A 26,099-nucleotide genomic window follows, 5' to 3' on the forward strand; every position below is an offset into this window, starting at 1 on the left:
TATTATGGCAACCGGTAAGGATGCATTTTGGCAAATGACTAGAATAAAATATTCATTGCTTTCTGCCTAAAAAGTAGTGTTCAATTACTACGTAATAGTAAGAAAAGGAGAAATTTTATTAATGATCTCACCTGGAGATGAAAGCTTATGTTTTGTACTTAAGTTAGACTAGGGTTAAGGGTGTGTGCGTAATATAAGTAAAAATTCTGATTCAGAGATTAAGTGAAATCTTACCTTAATCAGGAAAAAAACAAAAGCTAACATATGTACTTATCCGGCATAAAAAAACCCCAGTCCTAAGTGGGGGAAAAGCTATCTAATTACAAAGTTGAACTTTAACAAATAACTTAAACGCTAATTACATAACATTGTTACCTGAAGGCTCGCAGAGCCTGTACAAAGCACGTATATTTAAATGGCGTTCGCTTACCAGATTATTACTCACACACAGATAGCCAGGAAGTGCCATCACACACACACACACACACACCTCGGTGCACCGCAGCCCCGACGTCTCGGGCACACAATACTGCGATGACCTGTGATGCCGATCTGATGGGCTTGGAGAGTTGTGGCAGCACCTAGAGTCGTGAAGACGTCCTCTGCTAACGTAGTTAGCCCTTTAGTCGGTTCACCGGCAATCGCGAAAACGCCTAGCGCAACTTCTCACACTGCACTCGTGCACACACAAACATACACACTTCAATTGCTGTTTTTATTCAATGTCACTAAATCGCTAAACGCGGTATCACACACGGCTCACGACTATGTGAGATAGAGCGAGAAGTGCCACTGCTGGTTTCCCTGAAGGAACTGACTGTCATCGCCTATTTTTCTTTACAAGAAGAATCGCTCGTCCAACACGTGTCTTCCTTATCTCATGGCATCTATGACACGTGTGTCCCATACTTTTCGGGTATCTCAGGGCTGGGATCAAACATGAGACGCACAAATGTGCAGCGATAGTTGAACGCAAACACAAACAGATGTAGCAAAGACAGTCCGAGCATGCACCGTAATTTAAGAACCTATTACCGCACAACTATCTCTCTCTCTCTCTCTCTCTCTCTCTCTCTCTCTCTCTCTCTCTCTCTCTGTCTCTGTCTCTCTCTCTCTCTCTGTCTCTCTCTCTCTCTCTCTCATAGTAAAGAAAATTTTCGAAGCGCAAACGGCGCGAACGAGTAGTCAAAATTATCATTCCGCGTTTTAAAAGTTTCATTATACTTTATTTATTGCCCTGTTACTTTTTCTTAGAAGAAACTTTGATATATAATTATTTAAAATCCACTTTATACTTTGGTAAGTAGATTGCACCCTAAAAAAATTCGTTTTGTGAAAAGTCTCATTGAATTAAAAAAAAGTAAGTTTTAAGTGAGTTGACTATGAGAAAGTTTTATCAACCAATGTTTGATCCAGAGGGATATATAGTCTCGGATATTACTTGGTAAAACTAATTCTACGAAAGCCCCAAGAACTTAGATTAAAATTAATATTCGAATATAATTGCAAGTTCTTGCGTTCGATGCAAGCTTAACGAGATAAATATTTACCACAACTCGAATTGAAAAATGTTCCGACGCGCGCAAACCACAATTAAAATTACTCTGGTAGCGGATATATATTTCAATATTGATGCAGCCGATTAAAAACGAAACCATAAAGTCCAAGAACTTTATTATGCAGCAGCCTCGAGACTGGTGGGAGTCGCTACTTAAAACACTAATGTTAGCGCCGCCACCGATGCTGCCGCGGCGAAAGTAAGCAAATATAAAATTTTTTAAAAGCATACCGGCATAAAGTAAAGGCGCAGATAATAAAAACTGGAAGGCGGGGAAACCGTAGAGCGAGAACGGCGCAGATCAGTGCTAAGGAAAAAGACAGCTTATCAAGTGGCACGCGAAAGCGCTCATATACGCGCCTTCAGCTCGTAACTCGCGCGCACGTAAAGTTTCGTTTGCCAGAGCACCTTCAATAACATTTCAGCGGCCTGCCTCGAGTTTCTTCGGGGAAGAAGAGCGCGCAACTTCCACCTCGGCGCGATAAAAAGAAAAGAGAGAAGTTTAATTTTATAACGCAATTATTGCTAGCGGAGTCGAAGGTCCCTTGCTACTTGCCTGCCACTGCTCCGCCAGTTCGGTGTCGATGTCGATGTCAAAGATGCCATATGAAAATGGAACCTACCTTGTGAACGAGTGAGTTTTATGGAGTGCCTGCTTGCAAGCATATGTTTGCTTTTAGCAAAATTACGCGGAAAGTGCATATTTTATCAGAGTCTGATTCCACTTTAGCTAAGTATATTGAAGAACTTGGTTAATATTATTTTTGAGTAACGCAGCAATTTTTCATATTCAATTAGGATGTTTCCTCGTGTATTTTCTGGATAACGTACATTCTTTCGCAGATAGTTTCAGAAGTATGACTAACGAAAAAAAAAAAAAAAATACTCGTATCGATAAAGAAAACTTTGGCAAGTGGAAGCCAATCTTTTCTGCTCTGTCCTCGGTGATTACAAGTCGCTGTACTCTCAACACGACGTATAGATTCAGCGCGAAGTGACTTTTAAAAACGCATAAAGCACGATCAGCGAAGCGCGCGAATGGTGGCACATCGACGCGACGTTCGATCGTAAACCGCGGGCTTTTATGCTTCCGTAAGCCCTTCGCTCTATTTCGAATTCACGACGTATAGAGGCGAGAGGCCACCGCCGGCGTCGCGTCGCGTGCTGCTGCAGCGCGGCGCGCGCTCGCGATCTCCACGACGCACACACGCGAGGCGTACTCGTCGCATACGTGCTCTTCCAACCTCGGCAACTTCGTTGATTACGCCGGTACACCAAAAAAACTGGACTGAATTTTTGACCAAACCCACCTATCTATATGTATTTTAGCTCGCTGAAACCAAATTTAGAGATCATTTAGCCCGTCTACCCCTTGGTTTTTAGTAAATCACAAAAATTAGCTCAAAATCGTGAAAAATAGCGAAAAATTACATTTGTAAGCGCGACAAAATTAGGAACATATTTTTTGACTTTCAACAAGTATATGTCTTACGTAGTTCAATGAATTAAAACTTAATATTTATAAGGATGAAGAGTGATGGCTTTTCATAGATTCATTAAAACGAAGTTTCAAAGCTGTTTGGCTCCATAATGGAAATGCATATACGCCTACTCTAATAAGATATTCAACAAAACTCAAAAAATTTGCTATCGCCTCTTTCAATTAAACTCGGACTGATCAAACAATATTTCAAAGCTCTAGATAAAAGTGATAAGTGTTTTGGGTATTTAAAACTAAAGTTTCTCGTTATAAGTGATGAAAAATTGAAAGAAGGTATTTTCGATGGTCCCTAAATTCATACACTTGTTAAAGATAAAAACTTTATTAAGCAAATGAATAACAAAGAGTAAGTAGCATGGCTAAGTTTCAAAAGTGTCTTTCAGAATATTTTGGAAAAGCAAACAAGTACCGATTATCGTACCAAGTAGCAAGGAAAATGGGATATCAATATGATAGCAGATTTCTCTTCCACGTTAAAACGAAAAATGATTGAAATCAGAGTGAAGAAGAAAAGAAATCCGCTACATTGATCATTCGACGACGAAAGAGTTAGTTATAACAGAAAACAACGATTTATATGCTCGTTAACGTGGTATTTTGCAATTTTCGCTCAACAAATATGAGAACTGAGTTCAGAACATCAAAATACATAATAAATATGTCTTATTAAAATCAAAAAATTTTTTTCCGAATTGCTTTACGCTCATTAATGCGATTTGTTGCTATTTTAATCGTTTCTTTGACTTTTTCAGCCTTTTTTTCGCGATTTTCATTAATTTAGATAAGCAGACTAAACGACCTTCAGATTTGGTTGCAACTGGCCAAAATACATATAGTTAGGCGAGTTTGGTCAAAAGTACAGACCAGATTTTTTTATGTGTGTCGGTGTTAGTTTCGCTTCACTTTCACCTGCTGTTGCTCAAACCTGTATTGGAACAATACAATGCTTGCGCGAATTTCGTTATAATCATATCTTCAACTAAAGCAATATAGTTGCTTAAAAATCTTCTTCTCTGTATAAATATAAAGGAATATACTTCATAAAATATTATAACTATCTCGAAGTTACTTCCATCTTACTACTTGACATTGACATACACATGTTCGCCTAAATTTATTCCCAACCGACTCGTAGCTAAGCGTTCAATTTCTTCGCAACGTGTAAGAAAAATCCCTAGGGTAAGGTTTCACACAACCTGCAGTTTTAATGCATCTCGCACATACATAGTCTTGAGAGTGTCCGAACACGCAAAAGGACAAGTCTTTCTCGTCTCTCTTACGGTGGAAGCACTTGTACTTTACTATTTCTTCGAGCGTTATGTTAGCCACCCTTTCATCCAGAAAAATTCACTCCAAGACGATTGAGAGTAGCTACATTCACACTTGCAGAAACAGATAATTATATTAAAAACTGCGAATTAATCTAGTCTTACTGAGGGGAGGAATAAGATTATTGAGACTCTTCGGCAAACTTATTGAGCAAACTTAAACCTCCTTTTGTGTTTCTTATCGTCGACCAAAGAGGATGTAATCAAATTTCACTGTCGGCGTTAAATGTTGAGTCGATTGGAAGAGGGCTAGCAGGTTTCTCAGTAGAGAAAAAATTAATGAAAAATAATGATTTTGTTAATTCGTTGGTTATCTACAGGGCAAAGTTAATCTTAATAGTAAATAGAACTATGGAAAATAGCGAGGTATGTACAGCAGTCGGGGATTCCAGTTAAAACACTCGAGACTCGCGCGCGATGGACGCCTAAGTGATAAAAAAAAGAACTGTGAGACACAGAGCGAGAGCACAAAAGCTTCAATGTACTTTGTCTTCTGGGAGGGAAAGAGAGACCCGTGAGTCCACTGTTTTATTCATGCGTCAGGCGCACACATAAGTATAGAGGCGATGAGAGAAGGAGTGAAGCAACTCAACCCCCCCCCCCCGTCTTTCTTTCGTCGAGCTTCTTGGGGGATAGACTATAATCGATGCCCAAGCGACGCAAGTCTTCTTCTCAAACCCCCTCCTCAGATGCTTGTCATGTCTATCTTCTACTCTGTGCCTCGGGTTATTCTCTTTATGATGCTGTGATAATGAGACTTTCTTCTCATTCTTCTTCTTCTTTTTCTTTTTCAAATGCAAAAATAATCTTGTAATTCTGTTACATTTGAGCTCATAAATTCATATGGGTAGAATAGATGTGCCGGAAAATTCAATTGATTGTAAATAAATTGTAAGTGAACAATACATTTACAACAAGTAATCACGCAAGCACAATCCTATTTGACGATGAGTGTCAAGATAAACAGATCAATCCGTTTAGATAAATTAATAAAATCATTCTGAGCTACTCACAATACCACATTTTCCTTGTTAAATCTTCGCAGACTCGAGAAATAAATATTCTCATTCAACTACAGCAGTTTCCGGTAAAAATATTTGATTACACATTCACCGAGACATATAGTTCAACAATTCTATTAGGCTACGCGCGGCGCTGAAGATGAACACGCCAAATAAATTATGCATGAGCGCTCGCACTGCGGAAACTTATGAATAAATCTCTAATCCGCGACGCTACCGCCTTCTTCTTCTTCTTCATTTTTCTTGCCGTGTCTTATTTTCCAGAGCACTTGTCGCGGTTTCGTGGCCGTCTCTGCGATTCTATGGAATTGAAAAACACGGTCCGCCTGATGAAACGACGGAATATGAACTAGATTTCTCAAATTTTGCCGTATGCGCGATCATTACAACCCGTACGTTGTTTGCATAATATGACTTCAGTTACAGATATGAAATAATATTTATTGATCTAGACTTTTTATTAAAAAATAAACATCAGATTTTAAGATTTTGCATTTTCTTTATTTTAATTTAATTTACTAGTTGAAAGAATTATTAAGCAAAAGAAAACTTTGATACAAAATTAATACAAGCTTCATCACACTACAAATTTCACCAAAAAATACTATTGATTATTAAGACCTTTATATGTGCACATGGAAATTGTAACTTATGCCATACTAGATTCATATATTATACAGTTATAATAAAATGCAATCAAAAGCCAATGATACGTTGAACAAAGCAATTACTTTGGCAAATAAATTTATTTATATTTATCTAAAGGATCATTTATGCACAAGATAGGAAAGCAAATATAGCCTCATACTATAACTGGACAAATGTTAATCAGACTCTGGTGAAGAAGATGATAATAAGCTAAACAATTTCAATCGTTATGTTGTTTCTTTTAGTTTTTAAGCTTCTAATTAAAGTCCAGACCATCAAACAACAGATTATTTCTTCTACTAGACTAGAATTTTTATTGTAAGATATATGCATATTTATTGCAATTATGTATTGTCTTGTACTCTGGTAACAAATAAATAATAATTTTGAGTGGTTCAATGTAATGTCTTGCAATGTGTTAACTTGAAACGAACAATAGCATAATGCACTGAATTTAAGGAAATTCCAACTCCGACAAGTTCTCAGAAATAAAAGAGTACGATGTATCCAACGACGCTGTATTAACTTTTTCCATTTTCCACGCAATGAATCCGATTATTTTCAGTATTCGTGACATGCATAACTTCAACCTTTCTTGCACGAAATGGAGTAGTGAATATTTCCGGTTTGTTTTTTCAATTTCAAACGGGAAAAAGAAAAGTGATAAAGCATAAGGTGTGTTATTACATGGTAAACGTGTTGAAGTTGAAAGTTTTCATGGTCTTCAGAAAGGCACTTGCTCGAATCAGACAATTAATTGAAGGAATTCGTATAAAGCAACTAACTCACCATTTCAAAAACTTTGCCACCTAAAAGGAAAAAGTATTTTCTTTTTCTAAAGACGTACTGGATAGCGATACACTGTTTATTGGGCACCTCACGCGTCCTCGTTGTCTCACGCCTTGAGCGGTACCTTAATCTCGCGAGTGGCTTTCGCGTCTTCGATCTTTCTTATCATTTATCAATCTCGTAGCCACCAGGATTTCACATCTTTCTATAGTCCTTCCTTAAGAGGATTATTCGATCACAGGGTCACGATCTTAACTTCCAGTTACTAGCCAAGCTTTTTTCTCTCTTTTTTGTGTACCATAATATCGATTATTTAATTCATTAAAATTACCAACTTCTCAGTAAGATGTCTTTTTTTTAACTCCTGATAGAACTTCACTACTTTATTAGTATAATCTTTTCATCTCTAGGAATAAATAATGTATTTTTGCGACCTATTAATTATGTCCAAATTTTAAATTAACACATTTAGCGAATGCTAGTTTGCTTCACATTATTCAACCTAAAGAGAACAAACGCGTATGCATATTTCAATTGTTGTGAAGCATGCAAACGAATTCAATTCATTAATATAATTTTATTTAAGATAAAATTGCTGTATTAAATTTTTCATTAGGTTACTAACTATCCGTTAATTCGACTATATTTTATAAATTTTTCAAATGTATTTTAATCTTGTACCTCAACAAGTAATTATTATTGTATTGTATTGTACCTCAACAAGTAAGTATTATCCGTGAAAGAAAGACAGCTATAAAGATATCGATAGGATATTTGAATATACGATGATGGAGAATCATCCCTCGAATTTTTCGATAAATAAGAAAATACTTTTAATTCTTTCCTCAACCAACGTTTCACTGACCAATTTTTAATTCTCAATTTTATGTTGACATACTTGCAATCTTGATAAACGATCTTTATAAATATACAAAAATGTTATCAATATTCAAAATAAAAATAAGAACCCTTCAAATATTTTGTTAAATTACATATATCCATCAGCTTTAATAATTCCATCATTGTCGTTATCACCATTTAACAGCCTCGTCAATTGTAACCCAACCCTAAACTCATACGTCTATAGTGACTAAGAGACAAGCTCTCCTTGACTTGATCAGCTATGGGACCACGTGTACCGGGTAAGCGTAAGAGATTCGGAATTACCTCTGCAGACGTTTGGTGCGCTTGTTACAATCTGCTCTCTCGATCTCTCTATCTCTCTATCTATCTATCTATCTACCTACCTACCTATCTATCTATCTCGTAGAGTGCTAGTCAATCCCTGTTATCGTGTCGACTCCTCAATCGGATCATCGATGGTGTTGTCGACTATAATGAGACAACGTGCCACTCAGGGATATGCAGTCGTGTTTTACTTCAACTAGAATACCTAAATGGGGTATCCGTGTTTGATGTTCGGATTTACTAAGATTCATGAAACGACATCTATTATGTTTGAACTGCAAAGGATGTTAATTACCTAATTGAATATGTAGCGAAATATACATCACAGAACGCCCATGCTAGCTCAGATTACTCATGAAACCGACCATTCCAACTTACAGAACCATACAAGTAATAAAATGACAGGCAACATAAAAAAATAAATTCAAATTCCACAGACAATTACTTCAGCATTTAATTAAACAATTCTTCCGCTGTACAGTTAGTCATATTTTCAACTATCTATATAACGCTAATATAATATTCCCTTTATCACTCGATCAGTCAATTTTACATGCCGAATAACTGATTTGACTAAACCTTCTCTATAGGAATTGTTTTTATATGGAAATTATAAATTCACGTTCAAACAACTAATTATATTAATACCCTGACTTGGAATTCGGAACCTTCTAATAAACAATAGTTCAGATACCTAACCTTCCTAAAGCAGTCACAGAAGAAAATTCTTTGGGCTTGCGGGGTAACACTAAACTCTAAGATCTCGTGTAAAAAGCGGCGCAACTATGCAATGCTCCGTGCTGGCAAAGAAACTCTTGATCGAAATCGATGACCCGCGCGCCGTATGACGGCTTCAAAGGACTAGAGCTGATCCTGATCCGGAGAGCCACAATCCAGCAAGAATTATTTCCTTGCAAAAGCGGCAGGCGAAACTGTTGACTGTTGAGCGATACGTTAGGCATAGCTAAAGACCCTTGAGCGGAGCTGTAGGCGAAGCTGTTGACTGTTGAGCGGAACGGTAGGCAGAGCTGTAGACCCTTGAGCGGAGCGATAGGCAGAGCTGTTGACCGTTGAGCGGTTGTCGAACGAAAGAGAGCGAGCGACGGCGCCGCGAGTTTGGTTACATACGAGTCAGAGATTCGGGCGAGTCTTCATGAACGGACACCCGTAAAATGGGTGCACACACCACGCCAACGAATACAATTCTATCCATGACAATGTTGTTTTTTATTTGTTTCAAATTAGAATAAAACTACCAAGGAAATTAATAACATGTCTTAATGATGATTATACTATTTGCAATGTGTAGAAAGATTTTATTTTTAGCTAGTAGATAATTCTTATAAGTTATCGAAAAATTTTAAAAAGTTGATGCGAGAGTCCCGGTGACTATACCAATGGCTTTTATTGCGAAAAATATATGTCCTAAAACAAACATCACGACTTTGGTAGCTCAAAAGTTACATAAAGTTGATGGATCTAGTCATCAGAAGGGAGACATTAGGCATCCTCAAGTCATCTATAAAGGACATATTTATATCACCATCGAATCGTTAAAACGAAATATGACTACCAACCTTGGAATGCGATAGAAGTCCAATGTTTCTCGGAAGGAGGAGAAGGTAATGCCTCTTGCAATACGGTGGTAAGTGAGGTACTCTAAAAGCATGAGATTTCGAAAAGAGAGAGAGAGAGAGAGGAAAGTAATTTCACGCTTAGTAAAGCATGAGATATCAAAAAGTTTTTTAACTTCTGCAAAGAGGTAGAGTCGACAATACCGCTTATTAAACTCAAATTAGTAAATTTTCATGTAAGTTAAATCTGAAATACAAATAGAATGACATGGAAAGCATTATTAGAAATGCAACAAACACGTTGAAACTATGGAGACCTCCCACAAAAATTGAAATGCAAATTTATTCTAATTTAAAAAACAAAGTTACTTCCCAAACGTTTTCAAGACAAAACTTGCGAATGCACAGCGTTGAAAATGAATTCTGCTCAGCTTAATTCAATATCTTTCGCAGTTATAGTTGATAGAAAATTGCCAACGAGCTGGCGAAGATTAAAAAAAATACGTAGCACGTATTCGGTGGGTTCAGGCGATAAAGTTGAACTTATTAAAGATAAGAAAACCGCATAGTGCTTTAATTTCATTGGCGCGTGAAAATCCACTAGAGTGACCTCCTTAATAAACATTTCCCAAGGCGAACGCACTAGGAAAAGAGTGTATACTGTGTGAAAACCCTGAGGGGACAGATTGGAATTCTTTTTTTTTATTCTGGTAAAGGATGATTGGTCGTGTGCTCTCTTTGCCGGCGTTCGTTGTCTTTGAGAAGACGCATCCCGCAGGGCTCGCTGGCCTCATTCACCGAAAAAAATTTTTGGGCTATCGGGTCGTTATGCTACGGAAATCGGGTCGTCGAGTCAGCCGACTTTTTTCTCTTTCTTCTTTTTCTCCTCTCCAAAGTTTCTCTGTTTGCTACGATGCTCTCTCTCTCTCTCTCTCTCTCTCTCTCTCTCTCTCTCTCTCTCTCTCTCTCTCTCTCTCTCTCTCTCTCTCTGGTACGTATCACACCTACCTTTTTCGCTCTGCCAAATATCGTCTATACTCACATTATTTTCCTCTTCGGAGTGAAAATAAAACTTTGCAGGCAAATCGCCATCTGCGGCTCTCATAAGTGGGCAACAAACTGCAACTTTTATTGCCATTTTCGAGCCACAGATGCGATTTAACACCGGCGTTACAACAACATAACCTAACACACTACATCGTCTCACACACCAACACAACCAACGCCTAACACGACTGCGCCTCAGCACACCTTCACTTCTACACACCGTGATTCTGCACTACCCACTGCATCGGCTGCACCGTGACACTACCACATCAACACAACGCATCCTACAAGTCTCCTAGTCACCGTAGCCGTCATCAATTACACCTTGCCTACATGTAGGTGAGGGAGAGAGAGAGAGTGGAATTTTAATCATAACCCGTGAACGTTTAACGGTACTCGCTGGGTGTCGCTTACATAAATTCGCTCGACCATACCCGGAGCATTATGCAGTCTCAATAAAATCACTCTGTACTGCACATAGCTTTATCGCCGAGTCATGCATATGTAAGGTTATGTTCGCGCTCTGTTCACCGGTCTGTTCATCAATCCAGTCTGTAAATGCGACTTCCACCAGATGCCGCTAGTCGCAAAAATTCACGCGCGACTTTTGAAACCTGAAATTCGACTGTAGCAGATTTGCTCTTACTTGTTCTTTGTCAAGCTCTCTACAGTCGAAAATTTCTTGTCGTTCGCTTACGTATAGTTTCTCTATGTCCGCCGCGTGTGCTAAGTGTAATTACCTGCTTCGTCGTACCGATAACACACTACTCTGCTACGATTGTAACGCTCTGTACCACGTTGATTGCGTCTCGCCGTCTCTTCGCCCAAAGAAGTCTGAGTCATTCATCTGTCGTCGACACGTGCTGGTCAGCAGTACTGACTCTTCCCCAGACTCTGTAGTAGCAGCCCCTCCCCTGTCGTTGACTACGCCCCTGTTGACAACGCCCCCCATCAGTGAAACCACGCCGATATCGCTATTGCTCGCCTCCAAAAAGCGCTTAGCATCACCAAGCCTCACTACCTCACGCGCTGCCAAACTCCGTTGCAATTCGTCACCTGTGCCTCTCTCTGGACATACCCCTATCTCTCCCACTGAGCACCATTCAGAGCTGTCAGAGTTGTCGCACGTACTAGTCGCTGCACCCGCGTCATCGGAATACCCTGCTGATCCACCTTGCTTCACTATGTCTGACCAACCCCCTACTTGGTTCAGTGACTACGTCAATGATGGTAAAAAAGAGAGGGACCTTGATCGGGCTACCGCACATGAGCACTACGTCTCGCTCGCGGACTACATGCAGCGCTACACACAGCGCTCAGAGGTTGTCGAAAGGCTCGCTGTGCATACTGACAACCCCGAGATCATGGTTCGCGGCCTGCCCCGTCAGTTCACCGGCTCGCTCTACGACGCTGCTCGTTTTCTGCTCAGCGCCCTCGGCTTCGGCCATGGCCACGACATGCCTACCATCGAAGCTACGCGTCAATGGAATCTAGCTGCCCATTCCCAAAACTCCGAACCTCTAGTTGATGCCGTAAATGGCCTCCCTCCCTCAGCTCACGACTCCTCAATCATTTTCTCCTTCTGCCTCTCCTCCACGGCCTCGCGTGACCGCGTCATCGCTGCCTCTGGTCGCCTCCGAGAGCTCTCTGCTCAGTCGATCTTTGGGTGCGGTGGAAATGCTCCTATCTACGTACGCCCTATCTATCCGAAACCTATCTTCGAGCTTTTTACCAAAGCTCGTCTCACTTGTACTGCACTTGGCTATCTTCGCCCAGTCGTTCGGAACCTCCGTGTCTTCGTCCGCCAAAACCTGGATTCGGAGTTCATCCCCATCATCACTGAAGAAGACTTGCAGAACCTGCAGCCAAACCCTAACCACCATGGAACTGGCACCCTCAATGCTGTCACCCCCACACGTGGCTCTAGGCCGCAGATCCCCCGCCAATCCCAGCGTGCTCATAATCGATCCAAAGCCCAGCAGCCTCGCGTGCAACCAACTCTCTCACAGCTTCACCCGCTACCATTGCGAACTCAACAATCGTACCCCCAGCAACAGTATTTGCTCCCACCATCCTACCCCCAACAACAACAGCAACAACAACAGCAACCCCAAACCCAACAGCAACAACAACTGACAAATCAACAACAACAGCATTGGCACCAACAACCGCAAGTTCAACAGCAACAGCATCAAATTCAACAACAACCTCTACTACAACCTCAACAATCCCAGCATCAACTGCTACAACCCCTCCAACATCAGCTCTTGAATCCACCATACCTTCAGCAAACATTCGCCAACCCACCAACTCAAAACCTACGCAAAAACCCTTCCCTTCAAAATCCAGTCAACATACGGCACCCACCACTACAACAACCGAATCTTACCCCTCATCAAACAAACGAGCAACAACAGAAAGCACGCGGCCGCAAACAAGCTTACTACGCACCACCCATTGCCCCCCCACTCCAACCAGCCCCTTTCCCTCCGCCACCCCCTTTCTTGCAATCCTCACCGAACTCACACCAGTCACAATTACCCCTCGTTGAGAAATCGCCAACACAAACCACCGCTCCACACTCCTTATCTGCTCTGAGCGTTAACGCTGTTGGGCAAAATGAGCCCTCTGCTATGGACACCAACGATCCCTCAGCATCTCGTCTTGATGTCTCAACTGACCACTCACCAGCACCATGACCCACGACGCCCTGCGTCCCGCCACATAATCCACCCCGGATTTTCACTGTTGCCCATGCAAACGTAAACCGTCTCAACCATTCCGGCCACTTTGCGCTACTCGAGGACAGGCTTTCAAATTTTAACTATGATGTCGTAGCGCTCTCCGAAACGTTCCTCAAAGACTCTATATCGGACTCGCACCTGTCACTTCGCGGCTACAACCTTTACCGACACGATAGAACGCTGAAAGAAGGAGGAGGTGTCGCTCTGTACGTACGTGATGTATTCCATGTCAAAATCCTTGCGAAATCACAAGCGTGCGACTACAATCTTTGTGAATTCCTTGCGGCCGAAATAAAGCAAAATCACTACTCACTCCTTGTTGTAGTCGCTTACCGTCGCCCATCTGCCGTTGCTCCCCATAACCTTTTTCAGACTATCCCTATTTTGCTCCCGAACTATCATGACGTGATAATCACTGGCGATCTGAACACGAACCTGCTATCTGACACACTACACTACGCTGCAGCACTCCAGGATCACATTGACCTCTTCGGCCTCAAGGTAGTGTCGCGTCTGCCTACCTGCCACCGTTTTCAGGAAGATCGCTCGTCGCACACACTTCTTGACCTCTTCCTGGTAAAGGACACCATGGACATTCGCTCGTTCTCAAAAACTGTGGCTCCTTTCATTGACTGCCATGATCTCATCGAGCTTGCAATCTACGCTACTGTTCCCCCTGACGGTGACAAACTCATCCTCTCCAGGAACCTTCGAGCTGTTGACCCCTTACGTCTGAACTCGCTTGTTGCAGACTGCTTAGCCTCTGCCTGCCTCAGCGCTGCCCCCTCAAGCTTAGTGAGCACGGAGATCTCTCAAGTTTCCATCGATGCCTTCGAACGCTCCCTATCGTCTTCTGTCCTTCACGCGTTCGACGCCTTGGCACCATTACGCACACTTAACCTATCCGAAAAGGCTAAACCCTGGGTTTCTGCAGATATCCGCATCCTCATGCGTGCCAGAAACGCTGCCTTCAAACGCGCAAAAATTTCGCCATGCCTTGGGAATATTCAGAGATATCGTGATCTTAGAAACCGAGTCTCCAATAATCTGGACACGGCCAAGAACACGTATCTCTCAGCTAGACTCGCCACTGCTAGAGACCCCAAGGCAAAATGGCGTGAGCTTCGTTCTATCGGTATCGCTCAAAACCAAAAACCCTCACCGCTATTGTTTTTCCCCTCCCACAGCTTAAACAAACACTTTGCCCGCGTAGTAAACCTGCTACCGCCTATTGATGCCAGCACCCTTGAGACCATCCTTCTTACCCCACGTACTCGGCAGTTTGATTTCCCCCAGTTTGATCTCCATCCTATCACTGCAAAAGACGTTCGCGCCGCACTTAGCGCAGCAAACTCAAAATCCAAAGGTGAGGATGGGATCTCGCTTCGTATGTTCTCTATGGTTGCTGACTCGGTTGCTCAATACTACGCTACACTCTTTAATCAGTCCATCATCAGCTCGCTCTACCCGTCACTCTGGAAGCGAACGCAAATCGTCCCGGTCTCTAAGGTCAAATCGCCCTCTTCTCTCTCTGACACACGACCCATTGCGAAGCTCTGTGAACCATCAAAAATTTTCGAGCGCTTGGTCCACCGACAATTCACAGGCTATGTTGAGTCCCACAGATTACTCGACGCACGTCAGGCTGGCTTTCGAAAGGGCCACTCAACGGAGACTGCGCTTCTTGGCCTCCTGGATGATGTGCGTTACGCCACCGATAAGAGGCAAGTCTCCATCCTCATCCTCTTTGACTTCTCCAAGGCTTTCGATCGCATCTCCCACCCTCGCCTAATTCGGAAGCTTCGAGACTGGAACGTCTCTGATAAAGCACTGAGGTGGTTCTTCAACTACTTGGCTGATCGCACACAAGCGGTAGTTGACGGCCGAGGAGTCGTCTCAGAGTGGCTTCGTGCGGCTACTGGCGTCCCGCAAGGCAGTGTTCTTGGTCCCCTGTTGTTCGCCGTGTATATTGATGACCTCCCATCCGTGCTGACTTTCGCCAACCATATAATATACGCGGACGATACACAGGTGTACCTCCACTGCTCACCGCACGAAATTGAGCGTGGCCTTGCCCAGATCCAGCGTGATGCTCAGGCTGTCGCCGATTGGGCCACTGAAAACGGCCTCGACCTGAACCTGGCCAAGACGAAGGCTATGATCCTGGGGAGCGAGCTGTTTATCTCCTCCATAGATTTCACCATCTTGCCCCATATCACCATCAATTCTACCATCATCCCCTTCGTGGCAGCAGCAAAGAGTCTCGGTGTCACTCTCTCCCCGACCCTCCAATGGAAAGCCCACACTACTGAGATAGTGAAGAAGGTCTACGGTTCACTCAGCTCGCTGAAATTCTACCGCAAGTCCATGTCGCTCTCCCTCCGCAAGTCGCTAGTTGAAGCTCTCGTCTTCCCACTTCTAAACTTTTCCTCCACGGTCTTTATGGACCTTGACAAAACGCGGACTCATGCCCTCCAAGTAGCGCAAAATGCTTGCGTGCGTTTTGTCACGGGTTTCATACCCTTCATCCCAACCAGCGATGTGACCACTCATGTCACTTATCACAGACTCCGACTTCATTGGCATACTTTGTCTTCCTCGCGCCATCTTGCGTTAGCCAGACTCTTCTACAAAGTTGTATGTAACAACGGTCCTGCCTACCTTACCCCCCATATCACTAAGCTAAATGACCTTACCTGCACCCGGCGCTCTCTCCGCAACACTCCAGCCGCCTTTCAATTCCGAGCCCCACGCACAGAATCCTGGAAATGGTCGTTCGCAATTCGAGGTATGGACCTTTTGAATCAACTTGCGGTCACCAACTTTGACCTAAACAGACTCGCCGAATTTAAACACTGGCTGTCTGAACTTCTCTTTCTCCTGGAGCTTGACGAGTTCACCCAACGTGCTTATCATGAGAATATGTGCAACATGAATGCCCTCACTCTTCTCCCACAAGTCCAGCGACCCTATAACGTATCGGCTTTCGCCCCTAACCCCTCCTACCTACTTGTTCCAGGTCGCTACCTCCAGTACAACCTCTCACCTCACCAACCTCAAACTACCCTCTCATCTAAACTATAACCGCCGCATACCTTCAAGCTCTTGCCCATGTGAACTCAGCGTTGTCTAACTAAGCTCTAGTCTAAGTCTCCATCCCCGAACCGCCGCGCCACCCGCTGCGTACCCTCGTTCCATTGCGCTTACCCCAAGTTTAGTAATTTTAAGATAGTTTTAAGTATAAATTGTATTCTCAATGAGGTGCCTCTTGTTACAACCAGCGTGCTCGCCTCTACTAGAAATGTAACGCCATATCAACACAAATTGTATTACTTATCAACCACATATCATACTCATCTGCCTACATCATATAAAGGTATTATATTACCTGCGTGCACTGTATCCTTCTTTAAGCTAACGGGGTCATACCCCATAGCTCAATAAACGTTTAATCAAATCAAATCAAATCAAAATCTCCCTCTCTCTCTTCGGAATGTGGGTCTGCTGGTGTTGTAATGGCTTACATTCGATATATGAAACCGTTTGTTACGACTCACATTGAAATTTTTATAATTCTAAATATAACCACAATAATAAATGTTATTATTATTATTACTAACTTGGTTTTCTACATTCTTTCAATTCACAACGTGATTATCAATTTCACAAGGTGATTATGTATTCCACTTTACACTCTAGAAGAAAAAAACTACATAAATCCGATCTCAATTCCGATTACCGCGGTAATATTTCATGCATCAAAATAAGATCAAAACTTTTCTTTTCTTGTCTCGCAATGCGAATATCAAGTCTGATTTACCAACCTATTTTACGCGAATATAAAAGCACTCGACAGCTGATTCATAATGCGACGAGAAGTAAAAAAATAGCCAAAGAAAAAGAAAAATAAACTCTAAGCTTTACCTCGCAAGAAAGAAAAATCATTTTCTCGTGCCAGGAGTTATAAGTCAAGCTCAATAACAGCACAGGGCAAATCCATAACAAATGATAAACATCGTTTAGAAATACTCGGCTTTATTAAATTCGTGCGGCAGATTCGCAACACTTTTGACTAAACAACAATAATTCCTCTCACGAAGTAATTCGAAGTTTTTTCCTTGTCCGTGCACTTGTGTGTATATGTCCAGGTCGTTCGCTCCGGTCATTCATCTTTCGCATCGATATTCTCCCATGCGCGCTCACGGCCATCTCTCTTTTGCGCGGCAAGAAAATACATTGCACACACAGCCGCGCGCGCGAACGTGGCACAATTCACTTTTCTATCTATGACATATGATGATGATAAATAAAACCATTAAAGTATAGTTGCCCAGCTTATATCTTTAGGTCTAATTCTGGGGTAAGATGTTTGTGTTTTATCGCATCATTTTTCAATTTGGCAAAGCTTTTTTCTCTCTGTCTCTCTTTCTCTCTCTCTTCCTCTGCGATAAATTAGTTGTAAATAATGTACAACTACTGTATAACTCTTGTATTTTGCACACACCAGACTAGGCTCCACCGCACGATGAAATAAAGTTAACTCGAGTCAACTCTTCCTGCTGCCCCATGCAAAGAAAGGCCGAGTATAAATATTTGCCCCAAGAAAACTCAGAGCTCTTTTTACGCAGTTAATGTTCTGTTTTCTCACACCATTTACCACAACTCATTTTTCATCGTACGCGCGTGCGTGTGCGCGCACGTATTTTTGAGTCAGTGTCGCACTGCGTAACGCACTTACATTGCTCGAGCGACACGCTAATTTATGATGTCGAGCTCGCGAGCTGCTATCCTGACAGTGATGGCCTTTATTTCGTTAGCAATTCCCACTAGGATGGACATGACAAAGCTACGGAAGGCTTTGCAAGCTATCACTGTATACTCTTTCCGTTCAGGTTACAAGAGCATACTTTTTTATGTACGCGAGGGACAAATTTTTTTCTTTTTCTTCGTTATGGAAGCCTAGACTTTTTTTATATATTCTAAGGGTTAGCTGGTGAAAATTTTATGCAAAAGAAAATATATGAAATTAATTATATTTTATTTTTAAATATACGTTATCTTAGAGATGGAGTTTTAATAGCAGTCAAAATTAGTCAGTTATGTACGTCAAACGTACATCGAGAAACAACTGTGAGGAATAAACAACAATACAATTAGGCATACACCATATATTAATACGTAGCAAATATTAGTTAATTCTTTTTGTACAATTATTAATTAACTGCAATTTATGACCTCGGATGTCGTTTTTCTTCAAATTGAACATAACCAAAATACATTTTAACGCTCGTTGCTCTTGTTAAATTTACTTCTATAAAAGCGTTTTAGAAAGTCGTAAAAATTTATAGGCGTATTGACACATTAAGGCGGCTTTTTCTTTTCCTTTTTTGTATACATAACTTTTATTTTGTGTATAACGATTTCTATTTTATCACGTATTTTTTAAACGTAAAGTTAAAAAAATTATTTTCTTCAGGATGAAATCTTCTGTTTTTCATGAGCAGTAAAGTCAGGAAGGTGAGAATGCTCAACGTGCGACATTCCTTTTCACTCAACACTTTTTTCTTCTTTCATTTTACTTTCCGTGTGGCATCATTCTCAGTATAAGCGTACACATACGTTAGCGTAATCTCAAACGCAATGAAAAAAATGATATAAACGTTACAATCCTTTCTTTCTTTTGTGAAACATTTCCGCGTAGCACACACTTTTATGCAGCTCGTTATTTTTCAAAGTACACATAAATACGTCCATTCTCCTTTTCGCGTTAAATCTCTTAAATCTTTCCTTTACTTTGGTTGACTTCTCTGAAAGTCTTATTTGCAACGTTACTGTATACGTAGAAAATCTCTAGAGGTTCAATCGATTCGGCTCAACGGTGAGATTATCAAAGGTCGATACATAGTCTAACAAGCCAGTTCAAATCTTGTATTTCGCGCTTGGTCAATTACTTCACAATGGCAATTGGCGCTCATATCTCCCTGTTGCATTCAGTGGTTGGAATACTGATTATGGCCTTGTTGTATATTTTATAAATAGCTCATTGTAATGAGAAGTACGTTAATTTAATGATTTTTGCATAACATTTTTAATAATGTGTGAAATAAAAAAAGTTGTATCGTTGTCAATGAATTCGAATACTTTTCTTAACAAAAAAGAAGTAAATTGAATTTGACAGGATTATCTAAATATTTAAACTAATATTTTTAATTGCAGAATAACAGAAAATTCAAAAAATAACACTAGATTTGTTTATTATAGAATTAAATGATGTTAATGGAAATTAGTAGTTTCGAGTATGTAAACTGCGCTGCATAACAAAATAATTCAACAAATTTGTTGCTGAAATTCCAATGTAGAACTAAATAAAGCCCACCCCGAAACCTAAATCATTCCTTTGTTAGAATTTTCCAAGAGTTGTGCGGTTATTAATGAAGTCCCCTCCGTGCAAATGCCATTCCGCGGAAAATTTTAACTGGTATAACAAACGATCAGTAGCAGTAGCAGTGGCAGCAGCAGTGGGGAATTGAGATGACACGGAAATTGGCGAGAATAGAACTCACCTGGAAACAAGCGCGGGACGTTTCGACCGTAAATTTGAAACTTTGCATTCCAAAGGACGATGGCCGCGTGGTCCGTACAAGCGGAATATAAATTCGAAATCCCTTTGTCTGTTAGGATGGAGCTTTGTCCGCTTCTCAAGGATTTTCCATTCGAATCGTTTCTGGCGCATGCTACTTCTTTCTCAATTCGATGGCTTTGTGCACTTTAAAAATCTCCACTCGAGATGAGCATTTCCTCCTCCCCTTTACCTGAAACGTTCGACTTTAAATTCTTTTTTCCCCCCATTACCTGAGAGTAAACTACGTACGAGGAAAGCAAATAAAATAAAAGACTAATAGTTGACGAAGATAAGAAAAGATGCATTAACATATGAGTAAATAGGAATTGCTCTTTTTCGTATACCACATGAATTTTTTTATTCAATGTTCATTGGTTATTTTTTGTCAATGCAGATGTGCATTACAAAATAGTATGTAACATATAAAGTGACTCGATATTGGATTTGACGAATTCTAAAGGAAGCTGATTAATATTTAATTCGTACGTAAAGTAATTTTGAATTGATTATTCAATCTCAATTCAATCGAAGTTCAATGCGTAATAATATTTGACTGTACGTGGTAGCAACAATACTTATAGTGTTCATCAAAAATAAAATATTAATGGTGAAAAGTATACAAAAGAAAAACCAACTGAAAAAAACAAAGTATTAATACAAATAGATAGGTGCCTGTTAGCAATGGCACGAGAAAAAAAAAGCTACAGACTCTATGTATCATCGGACGACCTCGTGAACTCCTTACGGTCCACCGAATCTGACAAATAACGAGCAACGCGGATTTTTCCGGGTATAAGAGTAAGTGGAGAATTCGCGAGGCTCTACTGGACACTAGCCAATCCTTCGTTTATCATCGGTCGATCGCTGCACGTTTTTACGTTATTAAATTTCACGTTTACTCGCAGTTGCCTGTGACTTTTTTGTTATTGTTATGTATAAAAGTTTATGTGCGCAACTTCAAAGGGTATATCTAATTATCATCGCCTTTTACATCGGAATCCTTTCATACGTACTTTTTAAAGATAAAATAAAAATTTTGTCCTAATACATGAAAACGATTTTTTTACAAAAAAAAAAAACTGATTTATCAATTCAGTTTTTAATGTATTCTGTTACACTGGCAATATGCCAGCTCAAATATTTATTATTCAGACGTCTCTGATACATCGGCGCATATATGCAGCGAGATGAAATTTTCATGTTGGCATTTTTTAATTACTTGTGTTTTAAAATAGAATCGCCGTAAACTCGGTTGCAAATGTCACTTATTCACAAAAATTAATTAATTCATTCAAGATGAAAAGTAAATTTTATTTAACGGTTACATTTCTATATATTTGTTTATAGACATAATATTGTTAAAAAAATTTTGATGAAATCGAAATGTGGGTGGAGCCACATGAGAGACACTCGACTTCGTTTTCCGTTTTTACTCTCGCTCGCCACGTTCTCACGGTGCGGATGATATTCGTCAGCTTTTCGAGCTGCGCGTGCAAATGCATCTCCACCTCCATAAGGACAATTAAGTGGGAATGATTAGGCGAAATGCGCACCGAGATAGATCCGGCGCGGCCGGTAGACTCAATTCAAGTTCAGTCGTCGCGTGCGCACACACACGTTCTTTCTCTCTCTCTGTCTCTCTCTCGGCTTCAAATAATAAAGCGCATATATTTAATCGCAATTTTAGTTGGATTTATTTTGCACATCCAATCCTACCTTCAAAGATCGGGCAGCGACGGAATAGAACCACCACCATTCAAAAATAGTCTTCATAACTAAATATTTCAATAAAGGCATTCTAAAAAGAACATGGTTTTTCTTTTTCATCAAGGCATACGTTGTCAACGTATTTTTCCATTGAAAATTATTCACTCGATGAAAATGGCGCGCGAGTTTACGCTCTTGCACACTTTTCCCCGTTGTAACAAACGAATAAAGCCGCCTCGTTAACGAGCTTGGCCCACATTAACCGGTCGCAAAATCAGCCTGCAACTTTACAATGCGAGGCCACCGGCATTATCGTCAATTCAACCTGAATATCATGCGTCGAGTCTCTCTCCCTTTAGCTATTAGCAGTTTCGCCTCGTTTACCGCTCACTATATCGATTTACCAATGCCAATGCTGTCAGAACGCCAACAAAAAAAGTCTTCTCGTTTTTTTTCTGTTTTCCACGTCTCCATTATTCTCTTATCAGTTCGTCGAACCGATGACATTTTTTTTCTCTCTGGCGGCCTAGGGAGCCAAGCTTGCAATATGCGCCTTGCGCAACCCGAATTTTTACGCGTGACAAGCTCCCTTGATGCTGTTACATAGGAGGGTAATTTAATGTTAAAAGTTAGTCTGAAACAACTAGATTAGGGTTGTTGACTATATCGGCATTTTCTTTACCGAAGAAAAGGGGAGCTTCGGTGTATCGGATTATGCACTAACGTTGTTAACTTGTTAACGGAGCAATAGCCACATGGAACTTTATTAAAGTAATTGACTAAGTATATATTTGCAGTTTCATTAAATCGACCTATACGGGTGTATGTGTGTGTAGTTAAATTGATTCCATTTGTATTTATTTTTCTCTTCCCCAATAGACTTGTTTTGTTGATAAACTTGCTTGATAAACTTCCTATTTCGTACATTGGTTTTTCCTGAATAAACTTTGTTAAATTTAGTGTGAGGTGTTATTTTTCTTGATTCCACAATAACAATTATTTCATAAAAATTCAAGATGACTTAATTACTTCATCAAATTGTAGCTTTCACTGAAATATTATTTGCTTAAAAAATAAAAAAGTAGGACTTAAAAGTAAGATAAAATCTACATCATAGAAAACAAAATCTTTTGATAAGAAATTAAAGAGTAGGTAAGAAGTTTTTTTACATTTGCATTACACATTGAGCTGAACGTACTGATGGAATGCCCATTTACTCAGTTTGACCAATTAAGTTGCCACTAATTGGTGGCAATTATTAATTTGCTTAATCATCACCATTGCGTTTCTCAAAATACTTATCGATCGATCGCTACGCCTATTAACCAAAACGACCGAAACTATGTATACACGAAGAACTACCGAGACAAGTGGTAGATTTTATCAAAGTACAACAATCTTATCAGCGACATAATATATATATATATATATATATATATATATATATATATATATATATATATATATATATATATATATATATATCACAGTTGCGCGTACAATAAACTTTATACAGCTGTAAAAGTTACGAGTCTTCTCGCTGACAATGCATAAGAGGCAGCTCGGTATTAGGCAGCTCGCAATTAGTTCAATTAAATCTTTTACGTTTCTCGCAGCAGCCCAATGGTCGTTATCCTGCTCAACTGCCTTTTCTTTTTTCAAAAAGAAACCCCGAGAAAAGTTCCTCCGAAAGGTTTCTCTCGTAATGATTGGTACTTTGGCGCGAATTCGGCGGCGCATTGCCTGCGCGGTGGCGTTCGTCCCCTCTACTCTCGCAGCAGCAGCGCACTGCAGTATTTCCGGGATTGAGACGTGGCTAGCAATTTCGAATTGTCGTCGAAAGGCAGAACGAAAAACGCACTTTTCGGAGCGATAACCTTACTTTTTGCCACCTCTTCGAAATGTAGGTTTGATACATTCTTCATTGTCTTTTTCCTTGATACAGCTCAACGTTACGTCGAGGAACGGTGGATGGGATAAATTATTTTGATTTCGTCCTACAATTTCCGATCGGATGGGCTGTAACGGTTTTTTTTATCAACTTTGCCTATAACTTTTACAGGTCGTGTACACGAATGGCTTGGTATCTCAACGGAGCTTTACGGTAATTTCCACGCGAAAAACATAGACGTCCATATTCTTTACACGACATATAAATCTCTGCTGTGATTAATCTCGTAGATTCGTTTACGCGAGGTTGCAACTATTTTTATGAAATTTCGCTCGTCCTAACGACTCAACAGCAGCCGTACGTTACGTCCTATCATCGCTAAAAGTTAACAACTAAAGCCGTAACGATATAAAATAACGCACACCTAGACTGCACGCGCGTAAATTTTTCCGTCAGCAATTTCTAACGAGGTTATATATTCCTTAGTACGATGGCCAATCCGAAACGACTCACTTTTCTTCGGAAAACGCTACAGCCATTATCTTGGCGTGAGCAGTGTCTCGCTTAATGAAAACCCATTATCGCTTATCCTAATTGAATTCGCTGATCTGTTTGATCAAGCTGCTCGATCGTTCCACTTGCCAAGACGTGCCTCCCTCTGCTCCCCAGGAAATGGTCTATCTTAACTCTCTCGCTCCCTCGATTCTTGCATAAAGACTTTCACAGCCACGTGTGGCATCCCGTACGCAAGAGGGAGCGAAGGCGGTTATTGTCGAGGATTAACTGACTTACCGGGAAAGTCTGGGTGACGGGTCGATATAACTATTTATATTCTAACACTGGATCAACTCGTTCGCTTTTATTGCCTGTGCGCGCGTTGCTGTTTTATTTGCTACGACGGTGGGATTTCGTCTTGACCGCATGCTGCTTGCGCGAGGTTTCAATTATCGGCTAACTTTCGATCGACAGACACGTGGTCGTGTGCGGCCAATGTATGTATTGCAGTATTGCTCGATCAGGTCGGGCTATTAAAGGAACACGATTGCGCTGCGCTGATATTTGCGCGAGTTGTCAAGGATGAAACTTACATGAGTTGGTACAGCTTTTTTTGTAATTTTAGATTTCTTTTCGGATTTGCGTTTTGTTTTAATTCAAATTCAAAGTACATTAGATCGATCTTGTAATTTTACCGAATTCAAATTGGGAACAGACGGATGTAAAACGACGCTAACCCCGCTCGTTTCTTCTCTTAGGTCTATGCGTTCATTGAAACTTGTCAGATTGTCTCGACAAGCTCGCCATTGACCAGAAAAAAAAAAGAAAAACAAATCTTCACTTGGCCATTTTCAAGAAAACTGTCAACGATTTACCTGCAAATGATCCGGTTAACTACCAATCCTTCAATCCACAGCCAAGCACTGACAGAACAGAAATGAAAAAAACAAAACAAAAAGCACAATAATGATTTATATACATAACACGCGCGCTCGAATCTTAAAACTGATCGCGACACTCGCGAGAAGGGTGGTTTTGCGCACTCGGCGAATGCCGCGGCAAGACTGAGAGAGAAGAGCACTGGAGGGCTGCTGCCTGGCCGGGTGGCTGCCATGGCAACTCCACCTCCTCTCTCTTAGCGCAAGCGCGTGTAGCTTCGCTTGTCTTCTTCACTCGGCACAAAGAGAGGGAGAGAGAGATGTCCATCTCTCTCTCTCCCTCTCTCTGAGGTTTTATCGTTCGCTCCTCTGTATCATTATGATATGGCTTCCGATTTTTTTTTTCGTTTTGCAAGTATAGCGCGTTTTATGATGATTTCAATTCGAGAGTGATTGATGTATTTTCAAGTTTCCGATTTAACATCGATGTCGTTTCAGCTATTAGCTTGTCATTAAAGTTGTTGAGCTGAGCTTATACACAGGAAACTAGAAGGAGACTTATTGTCCAAATTTCGCAAATGAAACTATTGTATGACTAAGAGTTAGAAATTGAAGAGTACTTTATGAAATCTTTGTTAATTAATACGTACTTTATTTTCGCATTTTTTATTTATTGCTCATTACGACTGAATTACAGAGAAAAGCTCTTTAAACGAATGTCTCTGACAAATTTTCATCACACGTTTGAATATTATAATTTTTAAAAATGAATTATCGCTATTGTGTTTAAATAATTGTTTGGTGGAATTACATTCTACGAGCATGCGTATTTTATATTTCTGGTTGATGCAATTGAATTTTATAAAACGCTATAACTATTGTTGTGGAAAAACTGCAGTGATGTCTTTGATCATCAGAGTGTAAAATCAAAATTCTGGTGAAAATATAGTCTTTTTGTACAATCAAACCAAACATTTCAGTTAATTTTATAATTTAATATGCCTTTCGCCTTCATGTAAATATCTTTAATAAAAGAACTGATGGACTTATATAGTGCAGCTTACGTTGAGAACTGTGAAAAAATGATACGTCAAACTCATATTTCGA

At 40.5% G+C, this 26,099-nt stretch overlaps 1 protein-coding gene across 2 annotated transcripts in view; it reads right to left on the minus strand.

Annotated features, from left to right (window-relative positions):
• LOC131668571 (dipeptidase 1-like) overlaps positions 1 to 25,148 on the minus strand; it is a 203,701-nt gene extending 178,553 nt beyond the window's left edge. For both annotated transcript variants that reach the window (XM_058942851.1, XM_058942850.1), the window contains exon 1: positions 24,990 to 25,148. The gene's annotated coding sequence lies outside the window, so the exon portion shown is untranslated. The remainder of the gene's footprint in view (positions 1 to 24,989) is intronic.
• Between the last annotated feature and the right edge of the window lie 951 nt (positions 25,149 to 26,099).

The sequence above is a fragment of the Phymastichus coffea genome, unplaced genomic scaffold (assembly GCF_024137745.1).
Source record: "Phymastichus coffea isolate CEN01 unplaced genomic scaffold, Cenicafe_Pcof_1.1 PCOF00081, whole genome shotgun sequence".
NCBI classification, from domain to species: Eukaryota; Metazoa; Arthropoda; class Insecta; order Hymenoptera; family Eulophidae; genus Phymastichus; species Phymastichus coffea.